The sequence below is a fragment of the Ceratotherium simum genome, chromosome 31, assembly GCF_057802395.1.
Source record: "Ceratotherium simum simum isolate JZ-2026a chromosome 31, ASM5780239v1, whole genome shotgun sequence".
Taxonomy (NCBI): Eukaryota; Metazoa; Chordata; class Mammalia; order Perissodactyla; family Rhinocerotidae; genus Ceratotherium; species Ceratotherium simum.
The window spans coordinates 33456801-33469113 of NC_141930.1; positions in this window are offsets into that span (position 1 = coordinate 33456801).

The window sequence follows — 12313 nt, forward strand, 5'->3', positions numbered from 1 at the left end:
GATTTATTTTTTGTTTCTTTGTTCATAATGTTTCTGCCAGCACTGCTATCTGTGGACATTCGGAATGCTTTATTTGCCAAGATGGTATTCCATAAAACATTACTTCTGACCAAGGAATTTGTTTTACAGGGAAAGGAGTGTGCAAGGGCCCCTGTCATTGAATTCACTCATCTTATTGCAAGTAATAAGATCTTGGCCTGACAAATCGGGGATGTAGACTATGCAAGGCTCAGCCATGGCACCACCTGAGAGACAGTATGTGGCAGTTTGGGTCCTCCAGGAAACAGACTCTGAGAGAGAGTTTAGCGTCTGGTATGTTTCTTAGTGAAGACCCTAAGGATCGACGTCTCTAGAAGATAAGGAATGAAACATAGTTGGGTAGAGAGAAAAAGCATCCCGTGATTCAGACTCAATTGTTTCAGCAATCCCATAGGAAATTTTGGAGCTGAAAAGGGCTGAGTTGCTTCATGTTGGGCCAAAATAGCCAGACCTTTAAAGTCCATCTCAGTCAGCCATTGGATATGGACTGTACAGTGAAAGGAAGTGACCTGGGATGAGGCAGCTCTCCAGGACAATCCCTGAAGGGGCTGACCTATGAAGACTCTTGGCTGATAACATTTTCGGCACTGGGGCAACAAATTTTCTTTGAAGGAGGACCTTGGTAGTGTATCTCCATGTCCACCATCATCTACCCTTCAAAGTTTGGAATATGATCCTATTGGATACAGCATTTTCTTTATCATACAACCAATATATGGTGCTGCTTCCATCCATCTCCAAGAGTCCAGAGCCAGCGGCACTGGAAGAGGGTTAGTACTGAGTGTCCCCCTTCACTGTTTCACCTTCCAGCCACTAAGGAGTTTTGCTTCCCGTCTCCCTTTTGGCCTTGATGGTTTGGAGATCTTGAAAAAAAGAAAAGAAAGAAAGAAAATCACTTCCATCAAGAAAGGCGGTGTGGAATTGGAAGCTGAGTTGCTCTTCAGGCATTTTAGGCACTATTTACCACTGAGAGGGTAGTCAGAAGAAAGTGACTCTATTGGCTGAGACAATTGGTCCTACTTGCCAAGAGGCAACCAGATTGCTTAAACACATTTGGGCCAATGGGATTACACCTAGAAGCCAGGCGTCTCAGAGAACACCATGGAATTCCTATGTCCAAAAGTAAATGCCAATATCTTGATAGAGACAAGACCACTGAGGACTCAGGTCCATCAGGATAGAAAATGTGTATCACTCCCCTGGTATAGAACTCATTTAGTCAAGGTATTGGCAGAAAGAAATGGGGACACAAACTAAATGATGGAAAGAGGAAGTTATGATCACCAACCTTGATCTAGTGATCATTTATAGAGGCTAATTGTGGTAGCTCTGGGTTTTTTATCTTAATTATTTCTTCATACTTCTCCTTCAATATTCTATTAGTGCATAGTGAAGTCTAAATATCATAATTTAGGTTCCACAAGTATAACAATATTTACATCATATTTTGATACACGGTGGCCAATGACTCCTTGTGACTCCCTTTCACTCCAGATGAGATTTTCTTCCTGTGAATGAAAAGCAAGGAAGAATGCTGAGTGGAGAAATGGTTGAGTTTTGCTAGCTATTTTCCATTTGCTTCCCCCAGATACATACTCTGTCCTCGTCTGCCCTGCTCTGTGACCCACAAGGCTCCTTCTTATGTTCCCCTTCATACTGGATCCTTTGCTTCTGGCTTCAATTGGAAAAGAGTATTGGGAAAGACACACAAGCTATCAGAAGGTAGAATAAAACAGAAGTCAGAGCATTTCTTCCCTGCTCCCTCCATGCTGTAGTGTCAAAGAGTTGCTTTCTAGATATTTCAGCACATGGTATTTTCCTTAATCTTGACCACACTCTATTAGTAGTTCCTTAATTAAGGGCTCAGCATTTAAACCACCGGGGATAGATTCTGTTTCCTGCTGGGACTCTGACTGATATACGTATTTGGATTAATAGTACCCATAATCTAACACAGTCACCTTTAAATCTATTAAGCTGTTTATACCTAAGTGTCCATTAGCCTCACTTAAGCATAGCCATGCTGTTGGTGATTTTGTACAGCGACATGTTTCTAGATTCATCTGAAAGTGTCACTATACAAGTTAATCAAAGTCAATTATCTGCTCCTGCTTAATTTGGTGCCTTCATCGATACAGAGCTTCAATCAATAATCAGTACTCTTGAATGAGTTATCTACAACTTCAGAAAAGCTTTAGAAAGGTCTCTTAACAGAATAGGAAGGGAAGGAAAAGGGAGTGCCTTGTGACAAGCAGTGCCCTTAAAACAACGCCATGAAACAATCTATGATCTCTATCTTTTAGATAAGAAATAGCCGCAGAGGGTTGAAGTGATGTGCCCTGGCCCACACAGTCTGTGTGATGCTCCAGATACTAAACGCTATCTGGGGTGCTGTTAACCGGAGGCCCTCCAGCACTGTTCCTGCCATTTTGATCCCATGTTAGGATCTAGGGCTTTTTTGCCTTCTCTGTTTTCTGATAAACCATCTGAGGAGTGGACACCCGGGTGGTCTTTCACTGAGTAAATTGACCTCCCTGTTTAATTTTTATTGTAGCTCAGTTCAGAGTTTTTGGAATCACGTGTATTTAGAATTGATATTTTAAGTGCCTTAGGCCAGTACTGGCACATATGTGCTCAATAAAAATTCTTCCTTGAAAATTCAATGTACATTGGACAGATTACAGAGATATGGGGGCAAAAAAAACCATGACACTGTTGCTGTAACCAAGTTATAGCAAGTATGTGGGATTCATAATCTCTTGTGTCATCACTCATTTTTATTAAATGCCTTGGCTGCAGCCTCAGGCATCTAGCTACTTCTTACAAAGTTATTATTTCTTCACTCTGGTTGACAGGAGATTGATCAAATCTGGCTGTAGAAATCTAAATAACATCAGTAATATCACTGAGCTGGTCATGTTATTTTGAACCTGGCTAGAGCATTTTTCCAGAACTAAAGTCTACAAATAAAATTTCAAGAAGTAAACATAGATTGATGTTTTCAACCAGCAGATACGTCATGTTAGTTTAAGACTGTAGGATAAAAACTAAATCTAAAGTTGTTGATATGATTTTCTTTTGCAATTGCTTTAATTAAATAATTATATGTATAATATATTATATAGCAACATGTATTATATATTATATCATACAAAAAGGTATTGGGAACTTTTTATTTGGTTACATTGAGACTCAGTTTAAGAGGAAATTATAGATGTTTTACCAGGACACTTATTTATCTGGTTAACAAGCTCAAATTTGTGTATATGAGCAGGCCTTGCTTCTTTCTGTCTTTATGGAGTGGTCTGTGAAGACGTCTTGATAATATGGATAAATGGGAAACACACAAAAAAGGTTGAAATTTCTAATATTCTAAGTCTAGATATCATTAGCACTATGAAATAGCTATTTGAAATGATTTATTTCATAAATATTTGTTAATATTGTTAATATAACAATAATATTATATTGTTCATAATAATATTATGAACAATATTTCATAAACATTGTTAATATTTGTTAATCATAATTAAAGATTTATTTCATATTATATTTGTTAATAATAGTATAAGAATATTGAAATATTCTTTCATTCATCCTATAGATATTTTTGAACATCTGCTTTATGCCAGGCACCTAAAAGTGGGATAATTCTTGAGCTCTTACTGAGAAAGCAGGTTCAGTGCGAAATATTGCATTTAACCTTGAAAATGATATTGCAAACTATCCAGTGTAAATTTGATTGTTTTGTAATCTAAATATGCATTTTTCTGTACATTTGTAACTGAACCTCTTCCTTACTTAGACTTTTTCTTCCCAGTAAGGCAAAACATGCAAAGTATTATATACTGTTTATCATGGTCCATGTAGCAATCATTACGGATAGTACCCTCAGGCAATGACTGATCATAATAATTCCAATTGCTCTCATCTATGGAATACTTTCATTCTGCCATGAATTGAGTTCAGCGTCTTACACAGTTTTTGCTTAATCCCAACAGCCCAAGTAGTGTGGTTGTCCCCTTTTTATAAAGGACAAGAAGCTTGTCCAAGGTCCACAGGCTGTGTTATTGGGGACATGGGGACTTGAACACAGATGTTTGACTGGAGAAGTGTACAGTGTAGTGAGCCCTGATGTTCTGTCCACATTTTGTGCCACCGCTCACTCTGAGACAGCCGTGAAGGCAGAGGCCCCTGCTGGGATGGAGCTCCCTTTGCTGCAACCTTAGGGTGTTGGTGGCTGTTGGGCAGACTGACTCTCCAGCAGAGGAAAGGAGGAACTCCTATAGCATGCAATGCAAGATGGAAACTTTCATGGAAAATTTCCACGTGTACTAAGTTGTGTCTACAATGATGAGCAACAGAGACTTAGTCTCCAACTCCAATTTGTCACTTTTTTTTTTTAATTTTATTTATTTATTTATTTTTCCACCAAAGCCCCAGTAGATAGTTGTATGTCATAGCTGCACATCCTTCTAGTTGCTGTATGTGGGACGCGGCCTCAGCATGGCCAGAGAAGCCGTGCATCGGTGCGCGCCTGGGATCCGAACCCGGGCCGCCAGCAGCAGAGCGCACGCACTTAACCGCTAAGCCACGGGGCCAGCCCGCAATTTGTCACTTCTTTTACTGACGATCTGTCTACAATCCCAAATAAGTAAAATTCAGCCTAACCCTTCCCCTAATATTGATATCTTTTTTAAATGAAAATAATATCCCTATCCCATCAGTGATTTTCGAGAAACATCAGGCAATTGCAAAAGAGTACGTTTATTAATATTAATCTATATTATCAAAAGAAAATGTATCTATACATAAGGCTAGAATTTGAGTTTAGGAATGTTGGTCCCTTTCATCAGTATAAATTAACAGTATTACACAAATTACTAAATAGCATGCAATTATTTGGTAATGAGTTGTAATCATAAGTAATTTCCCGAAGAGTAAATTAAATATTCACTAGAAAAAGTAATCACTATTAATTACATTAATCATTTCAATTACAAGGCAGAAAATGATTTCTTATATGAATTTGGGATTATTCTAGTTTCCATCTTTGAAAAGTCTCAATTCTCTGGATTTTTAAAAATAAAAATAAAAAATTTTTATTTTTATACGCCTTGTTTCTACAGTGTTTGAAAACTTACGGAGGTGATTCCTCTTTATGTGGTCATTATTAGTCTCTTTATTTACAGAATAAAAAGGGAGAGGAAGGGAGGATTTGCTCTCCCTGCCTGACTGTAGAGCTGGGACATCAATCTTCTGCCCTCAGCACACCTAGTTCTCAGACCTTCGGATTCAAACTGGAATCTACGTCATTGGCTCTCCAGCTCTCAGAGCTTGGAACTATACACCACTAGCTTTTCTGGGTCTCCAGCTTGCAGACAGCAGATGTTGGGACCTCTCGGCCTCCGTAATCCCATGAGCTAAAACCTTATTTGTTCTGAATTGGCTCTCTAAAACAATTAGATTTAAAGACACGAATGACACTATTTCCATTAGCAAAGAGAACACTGATAATCCGTGGCATGATCTGACAATAGAGACATGCAAAATGTCTTCATTGGATACTCCTAATCAGTCACTTATACGAAACAAGGAGCTAGGTGACTCTATATATGATCTTTTAGAACATTTTTAGAAAACTAACAAATATCATGATGTTGGTTCGTTGCTCCTAAAGTGGTTGGACAAAGTGGGGAAAGAAAAGGATAAACTCAGGGATTCAAATTCCCAGCTATTGGACCGCATAAATGACCTGAAGTCTTTTACTTCTACGTGTGCCCTCAAGGAAACTCTTATCTCCTATAGCTGCAGGGCTGAAATTGGTGAAAATCAAATGTAGAGTCCCATCTGCAGATTGGCTGAATTACAATGCAATTCAAATTCCTAGCTTTGCAAGGTATCTACTCTTAAAGTGAGGGCACTGATTAGGAAAGAACGGGATCCTGTAAATTGGGATGGGCACTGCGGGAAGACCCTGATGAAGCTGAGGACATTGAGCCCCTAAATTCTGATGAGCCTTCTTTGCCAGGGGAAGTGGCCTCCCCACCCGCAGTGGCAATGGGATCCCCATCCACAGTGATATCATCAGACTTTCCACCTCTGTGTAAGGGGATTAACCCTGTATTGTCAGAAGAAATGGTAATGGCCTCTCCTGAGGCAGGCGCCGTGCAAGACAATGCTGATTCTCTTCAGGACTCACCCTCACCACTTCTCTCTGCTTCTAGACCTATAGTTAGACTCAAGTCCCAGCAGGCCTCTAAAGGTGAGGTACAAAGTGTGACCCGTGAGCAGGTGGGCCACACTCCAAAAGAACTACTTGAGTTTTCTAATTTACACAGATAGAAATCTAGGGAACATGTGTAGGAATGGATACTAAGGGTGTCAGATAATGGTGGAAGGAACATAAAGTTGGATGAGACCATGTTTATTGATATGGGTTCACTAAGCAGAGATTCTGCATTTAGAGTTGCAGATTGGTGAGTTAGAAAGGACCCTAAAGTTTGTTTGGTTGGTTGGCTGAAACATGGACTGAAAGATAGCCCACAGTGAGAGAGTTGGAAATGCCCAGTTCTCCTCGGTTTAATGTAGAGAAAGGGATGCAAAGGCTTATGGAGATTGGAATGTTAGAGTGGTTTTGTCATTTAAGACCTCCTCATCCACCCTGGGAGCATCCAGAAGATATACTTTTCACCAAAACTGAGAGAAAGAAGTTTGTGAGGGGAGCCCCAGCATCCTTGAAGAGCTCTGTGTTCACTGTTCTCTGTAGGCCAGACCTTACGGTGGGAACTGCAGCCACTCAATTGGGAAACCTAAGCACAAAGGGAGTAATTGGGACCCAAGTGCAGAGGCGAAGTGGAGGCACCCAACTGGCAAAGGCAAGGTGGGGATAGTTGCTGTGATGCACAGCAGATGTCCGACTTAAGCTAACCTGTGGCATTGGCTGGTTTATCACGTTGTTCCAGGAAGTGTGTAGATAGGATGCCTACTAAACTCTTGCTTAATCTGTATAAGCAGAAAAATTCTAGGTCAAGTGAATAGAAGTCTAACCTGAAACATAAAAACAGAGAGTCATGGCCCCTCAATCAATTCCATACTTTAATCAATTTATAGACCCCACACCCCTTGAATGAAGGGGAGGCTGGGTCCCCTTGTGGAATGAGCTTGGTATACTACTAAAAATTTGTACTATTTATCTTTCTCCCAATCTTCCCCAAAGGGACCTACAATTTTTTACCAGGGTAAATATACATTGCGGGAAAGGAAATATCAGCCTTGTCGGGAACTAGTGGACGCTGGCTTTCTGGCTTTCTTTTTCTTTCTCTCTCTTTTTTCTTTTTCTTTTTGCTTCGTGAATTCATTCACTTCACTGAGTTCATTTACATTACATTTTTTGATTGAGGTGAAATTCACTTCACATTAAATTGACCACTTTAAAGAAAACAATTCAGTGAGTAGCATTTAGTACATTAACAATGTTGTGCAAACACCACGTCTATCTAGTTCCCAAACATTTGTATCACTCCAGAAAGAAACCCAGTACCCATCAAGCAGCTGGTTTTCATGTCTCCCTCCCCCACTCCCTCACAGCCATCAATCTGCATTCTGTCTGTACGGATTTATCTATTCTGAATATTTTGTATAAATGCACTCATACAATATGCGATGTTGTGTGTCTGCCTTCTTTCATTTAGCGTAATTTTTTTGAGGTTTATCGCATTGTAGCATCTCTCAATACTTTACTTTTTATGGCTGAATAATATTCCACTGTATGTACATACCACAATTTGTTTTCCATTCACCCATTGATGGGCATTTGGGTTGTTTCCACCTTTTGGCTACTGTGAATAGTACTATTATGAATATGCATGTACATGTATTTGTTTGAGTACAGTTTTCATTTCTTATGTATAAAATATATATTTCATTTCTTATATATACACCATATGACTGAGTCATATGGTAATTCTATGTTTAACCTTTAGAGGAACCACTGCTTGTTTTCTACAGTGGCTTCACCATTTTACATTCCTGCCAAGAATGTAGGAGAGTTCCAATTTCTCCACATCCTCCTCAACACTGGTTATTGTGCATTTCTCTGATCTGACCTGGAGTAATCTGTTAATGCTAAGCTGGACTGCTTACAGCTTTGCCTTTGCCATCACCTGTTTATGCAGTCCCTACAGATCTGCCTGAGGTGCCAGCCTAGGATCGTCTCCTGTCTTTTCTGAGTGTATACCCAGTGCTAGACATGCACAATGCACTCCTTCTTTCCCTGGTATATATGGTGGTTGTTCTGAGTACTTGTTCCTGCAAAAGACTTCCTTCTCTACCTCCTCCTTCCCATGCTTGGGTCTATTTGATATTTTCCCTGTCAGCTGTCCCTTGTCCCAGGTGGGCGTGGGTAGTATATGTCTCTAAAATTTTTGGCAGCACCAAGACCACTGCCTGGAAAACAGCTGCAGCCTAGGGAGTGGGAGGAAAAACAAAGTCATTCTCTGTTCCTGTCCCTCAGGGAATTGCTGAAAGGTCAAAACACAATATTTTAAAAATATGTATGTTAAGAACCACAATATTTCAAGAACAAGGTCCATACTAGCCCCTGACATCAGTGAGTCACACCAGGAACATGGGTCGCCATACCCACAGTCACAGCCACTACCACTGGCTGGAGAATGGGAGACCGTAGGCAGGTGAACAAAAATGCCACACTTTCTTATCAAAAATCACCCGCCCTTTTCTTTATTAAGCAGTCCTCTTGTTGCTGTACGTTTTGAATTAGATTACAGAGTTCCAGAAAATTGATTCTAAAATACTTTTTGATATGAAATTCTTTTTCTTATGCTTAAAAATTTATTCTTTCGTTTCAAGTTTTAAAATTAACTCAGACTAAACTGAACTCTTGTTAGCCTGTCCCACAAGTCAGGCTTTCTTGGTCTTGGCTGTCTCAGTGAATGGTAATTCTATTTTTCCCTTTTTATTTGTTTTTGGTTTGCCTTACTTCATTGGAATATAAGGTATATGAGATCAAGACTTCTGTTCAGTTCATTTCTATATGCCCTATATCTGGAAAGTATGACATACACTCAGTAAGTGTTTGTTGAATAGATGTTGAATTAAAGCTATCACCTTTCTACACACTTCCACCTGAGTATGAATAAATCACTCTCATTTACATTGTAGTTTGTTTCTTATTACAATGCTTATTTCAATCTGCCTCATTCAGCCATTGTTTATGTTTTTAAGCAACTGCAATACTGGTCCGTAAGAGCTTCGAGAATCAGGTTTTATTTACCTATCACAATACCTCCCCAGGAATAGATGCTCAGCTACTGTTAAGGGTTTTTTAAATCTCTAGCTGGATTCTAAAAGAACAACGAAGAGTGTTATTTATAGAAAAACCATGAGTCTGCATTACATAAATAGCACGACATTCTCTGGAATGTCTATATCCTTTAGGTGGTCATTTCAAGTCAGTCAATGTTCATTTAATACTAGATTCTTAGTTATTATTAGCTTATACTACTTCTTCTTCTCCCCTCATATTCTATACAGTCCAACAGAGTACTATTATATTTATCAATTTTTGTTTAAGACTCCAGCTAGATTGCTGGGGTCCAATAATTATTCAAAATAATCAGAGGTCTGGGTGAAATGGAGCAAAAATTGATTTTAGGGAGTTCAAATATAAATGATCCTTTCCTTTTTCTATTTGTAGAGTTCTATTGTTCAGAATCCTTTTTATGGGCTAAAAATAAAACTTTTATGTTGATCTTTAATCCTTTTTTTAGTCTTTTTTTAATTTTTGGTAATTTTTCAGCAATAGACTGGTGATGAAGAAACAACGGCAACCAGGACAAAAATGTAGTTAGGAGAAAACCAGAAACAGACATTTAGGAACATGTATTTTTATCTGTCATATTATTACTAATGGGACAAAAATGGGACCAATCATTTATAGCAAAGAAATTGTCAATCAAGTTTGATGTACTAATACATAGAATGAGATATTATGAGCCTTAAAATGATGTGTTTAAAAAATATTGAGAAGTTGTTCATCATATAATGTCAATTAAAATGGGATCAAAATCTATTTTGTAATACTTACTTTGTTTGAAAAATTTCCAACACAATAAAATTGAAAGAAAATACATTAACAATTTTAACTGTACTTCAAGGTCCTGAGAATACAGATGGCATTTATTTTATAATTTTACACCGTTAAATTGTCCAAATCATCCATAATGTACAGTCTTTGCTTTTATTTTTAGAGAAAAACATTTGAAAGAGAAAAATGTATGTACTTCTATGGGTTATCAATCTAATTTAGGTAATTCCGCACTAAAAATTTAAAGGCTTCTATGAGTTCTGCTATGCTCATAATTTATCTATTCATTCATTCAATCTAACAAATATTTCCTGAGTATACAAAGCATGCCAATTACTACGCTGGATGCTGGAGCTCTGCTGTTGACTGAGACAGACAGGAACCTGCTTTCACAGACCTGCAGATCTTTCTCACGACTGTTAAACCTGGTACTAGATTCCTGATCTGCTCACCTACTAGGCTGTGAGCACTTTAAGGCCAGGGCTCTGCCAATAATAGTTATATCTCTAGTACCAAGCATCATGTCTGGCACATGCAGTGGCTCTTTACAGGTTTTTTGAATGAATATGTGGTATTTTTAAAACTCTAAAACTCAATGTAAGTTTTCAGGTCAACCCTTGCCACCGAAGGAGTCACCAGGAGGTAAATACAATTGTAGGATGTGCACAAGTAATGCCTGCTGTACGGGAACTTCTCAAAGTGCCATTTCTGATTTTCTTGCTGTAAAAGAAAATTATCTGTAAGCTATAGTACTACAATAAGAAAGCAAGAGCTGATAACTGAAATGTTTAGGCTTCTGGTGTTACCAAATTTTAGTAAAAAATAATATTGGTTTCTAGTGTTACTCAGTTTGAATAGAAATATTTCTTAAATTGTGTATTAACAAACATTTAATAAAATATATTAAAATAAATTTCAATAAAATATAAATTTAAATATATATTTAAGAAATACTTTCCTGCTTCTTATGAGAGTGCCTTTGGAATAACTTAGAAAGGAGTAAGCACTGCGTTAGGAAAGAACAATCTTGAAGAGACGGTTTGGAGAGAAGGAGGTTATTTTTTTTTTTTTTTAATTTTTTGTTTACCGCAGTAACATTGGTTTATAACATTGTATAAATTTCAGGTGTACATCATTATACTTCTATTTCTGCATAGATTACATCATGTTCACCACCCAAATACTAATTACAACCCATCACCACACACATGTGCCGAATTATCCCTTTTGCCCTCCCTCCTCCCCCCTTCCCCTCTGGTAGCCACCAATCAATCTCTGTCTCAAAAAATTAAGCATAGAACTACCATATGATCCAGCTATTCCACTGCTGGGTATTTATCCAAAGAACTTGAAAACACCAATGCATAAAGATACATGCACCCCTGTGTTCATTGCAGTGTTATTCACAATAGCCAAGACTTGGAAGCAACCTAAGTGCCCATCAAGGGACGAATGGATAAAGAAGCTGTGGTATATACACACAATGGAATACTACTTAGCCATAAGAAACGATGAAATCCAGCCATTTGTGACAACATGGATGGACACTGAGGGTATAATGCAAAGTGAAGTAAGTCAGAGGGAGAAGGTCAAATACTGTATGATCTCACTCATTAAGTAGTAGAGAAGGAGGTTCTTGCTTCTGTTTTAGAAGCAGAAAGATCTGAGCTGGGTCACGAAGTGGGACCCCCCGCGAGCACACCCTGCTTCTTCAGGTGGTGTGCAATCCGACCAGACCTCTGGGCTTTCCCCAGCACTAGTGAGGCCATGGCCTAATGGTGCCATGTTCGTTAGCCGTGTCCGTCGTGCAGGAAATGCCCAGCCCTGGCCGTGAGAGCGTCCTGTTTCAGAGCCAGATGAGCACGAAGAGAGCAGGTGACTGCTGCTGCTTTTTTATCCCACTTTGGTGTCTTCTCCTTTTTAAGAGCCTAATGTTAAGTGGACTCAATTTAACCAGTGAATGACCACGTGTAGAGAGAGGTGGGCTGGGCTCTTTCCCCTCTCCCTAATTCCTTTAGCCAGAGCATTTGCAATGACTGTAAGTCAAATTTGGGCCCTCAAAAGATAACACGGACATAAAAAAAGCAAAGTTATAAAACTTTTTGTAGCTAAACAAAGAAATGAATTGACACTGAATGTATTTTTTTAAATGAGAATGAAGAAAAC